Genomic DNA, 4997 nt, shown 5'->3' with positions numbered 1-4997 from the left:
CTGCATGTGTGTATGTCTGCATGTGTGTGTGTGCATTTGTATCTATCTATCTATTAGGGCTGCACGATTCATCGCAATTAAACCGCACGCGATTTGGCAAAGGCTGCAATTATTTTATACGCAGCTTGTCAGAGCTGTACGGCTCTGTGATCAGTAGTAAATGCTTCTCCATCTGAAAGCCAGAGGGCGCTCTTGCGCAGAAACTCCAAATATGCCTTGCCGCAGAAGAAGATAACACGTGTCATATCGCTGTAGCTGAATAAACAGAAGACTGAAAGGCTTTGATTGATTAAACATGACTAATAAACACACAACAGCCTTATTCTGTGTAAGAAGCCACATCATCTCATAGAAGGATGCTCAACTGTCGTTATGAAGTGAGTTTGGAGTAAAAACATGTTATTAAACGATTAGTTCACTTCTGAATAAAAATTTCATGATAATTTACTCACCCCCATTTCATCCAAGATGTTCATGTCTTTCTTTCTTAAGTCAAAAAGAAATTAAGGTTTCTGAGCAAAACATTCCAGGGTTTTTGTCTGTATAGTGGACTTCAGTGGGGTTCACTGGGTTGAAGGTCCAAATTGCAGTTTCAGTGCTGCTTCAAAGCGTTCTACACGATCCCAGACGAGGAATAAGGGTCTTATCTAGTGAAACGATCAGTCATTTTCTAACAAAAATTAAAAATTATATATACGTTTTAACCACAAACGCTCATCTTGCACTAGCTCTCTTCTTCCTCTTCTTCTTGTAGAATTCCGGCAGTGTAGACGCTGCTAAGTATATTACTGCCCTCCACAGGTCAAAGTTTCACAACACTTAAATGATAGCTGATGAGTCTTAAAGGGATAGTTCACCCAAAAATTAAAATTTACATCATTTACTCACCCTCATGTTGTTCCAAACACGTAAGATCTTTGGAACACAAATTAAGATATTTTTAATAAAATCTGAGCGATTTCTGTCTCTCCACTGACAGCTACGCAACTACCACTTTGATGCTTCAAAAAGTTCATAAAGAGATGGTAAAAATAATCTATATGAATTGAGTGGTTTAGTCCAAATTTGCTGAACAGACTCGATCGCTTTATATGATGAACAGTTTAAATTTAGGCTTTTATTCACATATAAACCTTCATCAACTCACACATCAGTGGAAACCACAGTGTTCCGAAGATGAACGAAAGTCTTACGGGTTTGGAACAACATGAGGGTGAGTAATTAATGACAGAATTTTCATTTTTGGGTGAACTAACCCTTTAAGGACTTCTTTTATGATACTTCTTTTGTGATTCGGAGCTTAACTAAACTTCTCTTTCTATTTTTCCACGGAAAAAAGTAAAGTCAAATAGGTTTGGAACGCCATGATGGTGAGTACATAATGACAGAATGTCATTTTTGGATGAACAAACCCTTTAAACTCAAACTCAAACATTTCAGCCCATGACATATATCTGTACCCAGTGTCATGTGAAAACTCAACGTGATGTAAAAATAGCACATTTCCAGAGTTCCCACAATTCTACTTTCAGTCATAACAAGGGCCGAGAGTGGCCAACGTTTTATCTTGCATACTCAGTATTACAGGAACTTCTGAGCCGAGGTTTCAGAGGCTATAGTGGGAGCGGTGAGAGTGAAACCCCAGTGTTTGTGTTACTGAAGCAGTGGGACCTTTAGAAAACAGACTGTCAGAGCTGAGCAGTGGCAGTGGAGCAGCCTGTCACGTTAATGACTGCATAAACACTAATCAGACTATCTAAATCTTACCTTCACGACCTCTATACGTTCACACGTCACTCAAAACTCCTCACATAACCGATTAGCCTAACAAAGAGTGTGAGTTTTAGCAAAAGGTAAACTTAGGCCAAGGCTTCTCACTTTCACAAACTGAATCTTATACTGAAACAACACTCTGTAGTGTTAGTAAAGAAAGGTACCTGGTTTGTGCTATTTCCAATGACCAAGTGAAATGTATTGTATTGCAAACTAAGACATTAAACCTGTCTATACCTGTCAAATGCAATAAAACCACAATTAGCAGGGTAAGATCACATTACTTGGGAAACTGAAGTATATAGGGTAAATCTCAGAGCTTTAAGATGTCAAGCACTTAGTCTGTGACCACTGACAGTCCCATGATGTTTATGAGACAAGTGTGACCCCGCAGCTGCTGTCAGTGATCACACTCACAGCTCTGCAAGACTGAAACACATCAGGTCAAACACTTGCACTGTTAAATAAGCAGACTTGTGTGTGTATGTGTGTGTTGAAGAAATCTGGAGAAAGCATAGACTGTATTGACAACACCTGCCCAGTTACTTTAAAGAGGTGAAAGCCAGAAAATGGCGTCTGTGGGTGAATCTCACACGCACAAAAAAAAAAAAGTCCAGGTCATATTTCACTCTTCTTCTTTTTCTTCTTCTAAAGTAAGTGATACAAAAAGAAACTAACAGTGCAAGAGATTAGTTGCCAAGAACAGCGCTCAAATATACAGTTCAGTGGTTATTGTACAAAAATACGTAATCGCAGAATGCTGCAATAATCAGACTCAAGTATTCTAGAAAGCCAAATAATAAATATGTTTACTTACTTTATCCTAGGTTGGGATTTCATTATTATTTCTTCTTTTTTTTTTTCCATTTCATTATTTTTCACTTTTATCATTATTCTTTGCATTGTTTTTATTTTTTATGGTTCACAGTAATGAAAATTATGTTGTTTATTTATGGTCATTAAAATATGTTTGATAGGAATGTGGTTAATAGGTATCTACTCAATTGTATGGAAGCTTGTTTCCACCATTGCATAAAAAATAAAAACGGTAATTGTGACTTTTTATCTCACAATTCTGACTTTTTTCTTAGAATTCCGTGATATAAACTCGCAATTGCAATTTATAAACTCCAAATTGAGTGTTTCAATTTGTTTTTTTCTCAGAATTGCGAGTTTATATCTCACAATACATTCAATTGTGAGTTATAAAGTCAGAAATGCAAGATATAAACTCAAAAAGTCAGAATTGTGTTATAAAGTCAGAATTGCATGATATAAAGTTGCAATTGCGTGTTATAAAGAATTTTTTCCTCAGAATTGGACTTTATAAGTCAGAATTGCGAGTTTATATGTCACAATTGTGAGTTTATAACGTGTAATTGTGAGTTTATAACTCGCAATTCTGACTTTATTTCTCGCAATTGTGAGTTTATATCTCGCAATTCTGACATTATCTGGCAATTGTGAGAAAAAAAAGTCAGAATTGTGAGATAAAAAGTTGCAATTACCTTTTTTATTTTTTAAAAAAGTGGTGGAAACAAGCTTCCATAAAATGGCAAGCATTATTAATTATTATTATTAAAAATAATGCAAAAAATTTGAATAGTCCTAGTCTTCTTTAAGCAAGAAATTCTCTTAGCTTCACTTGTATCTGTCCTGCGTGCGATTACTCCTCCCCATCATACTTTCCCCTGTCAGGTTTCACTCCCTCTGTAGTTCCAGACAGACAGAGACGGGTGGTGGGCCGGTCCGCTGCATGGGGCTTTTTCCGGTTGCGTCTGCTGCCCTGCTGCTGGCCCTGAGAGATTGATTTCACGGCTCAGGCAGGCCCAAGAGATCCCAACTCATACTGCTGTCAAACAGCCTGCCCTCTGACCCCCTGCATTACGCAGGTCACGGGGCGGCGCTCTCCCAGGCTGCCTGCACAAAGGCAAATATGCTGCCATTTTGTCAGGCCAAAGGTCAACTACTCGCATGTTTTGATCACTGGTGACTTTATCAAATTAGAAACTACATAAGTGAGAAGTACTCTGGCTGTGTGTGTGCGGGTGTGTTTGTGTGTGTCTGCCAGCATGGATACATGTGTCTGAATATGTCTGTTGAAACCTGACATCTAAACTAGTGTTTCCCAAGCTTTTTTTTTGTCTCATGTACCCACACAGTCCAGTAATGCTGATGTTTCTTTGAAGTAACTTAAAGAGAAACTTTTAGTTTGTATTTTTGTCCACATGATATATACACTACCTTTCAAAAGTTTGGGGTTGGTTTTTTTAAAAAATTTTCTATTTTAATATATTATAAAATGTAATTTCAGCGTCATTACTGCAGTCTTCAGTGTCATACATTGCAAAACTCAATAAGTTCAGAATACTCAAAACATTTGAGGAAACTTATTACCTCAAAACATTTAAGTAAACTAACTCATTTTTTTTAAGTTAGTAGAACTTAAAATTTTTGTGACAAGCAGGGTGGGGCCGAGAGCCGTGGAAGCGGAGCAAGGCCAGTGTGGTGCACAGGTGTCTCTCATTAACAATCACGTCACCGACATCCCTTCGCTCCCACAGTTCTCAGCCTCGCCCAGCTCATCATAATGTTAATTACATACAGTTCATTTACATAAATATCTCATTCAGATCTTGGTTAAATGTTAGATAACAAATAACACATGCTATTATAACTATCAAAGATACTGTCATTATATACTTGCATGTATATAATCAAACACAATACTGTATATATGGTCTAAAAAGTTTTGCAGTCCATCCTTAACCCTTACTACAGGCTCTATTCTTCATCACAATGGTAACTCTACAAAACTAACATAACAGAACCCCCTGTAAAAACACAAAATAACACTTAAATTCAACATTTATTTATACAGTCTGACGCAAAGCATGTTGGGAATTAGAAATCTGCTGCAACTCAACTCAATCATATTAAGTTCAGCTTACTACAATGAAATTTTGAGTTCATGCAACATTTTTCTATTAAGTACAATGAACTTTCATTATTATTTGAGTGAAACAAACTCATTTCATTTAATTAATTTCACTGAAATCATTCTAATATGCTGATGAGAAACATTTCTTATTATGTTGAAAACAGTTGTGCTGTTTAATATTTTTTTTGGAAACTCTGATACTTTTTTCAGGTTCTGTGATTCAGGTTCAAAGAGCAACATTTATTTGAAATAGAAATATTTTGTATCATTATAAATGTCTTTA

The sequence above is a fragment of the Ctenopharyngodon idella genome, chromosome 19, assembly GCF_019924925.1.
Source record: "Ctenopharyngodon idella isolate HZGC_01 chromosome 19, HZGC01, whole genome shotgun sequence".
In the NCBI taxonomy this organism is placed as follows: Eukaryota; Metazoa; Chordata; class Actinopteri; order Cypriniformes; family Xenocyprididae; genus Ctenopharyngodon; species Ctenopharyngodon idella.
The sequence above is the reverse complement of the archived record's forward strand: the minus strand, read 5'-3'. Positions refer to the sequence as shown.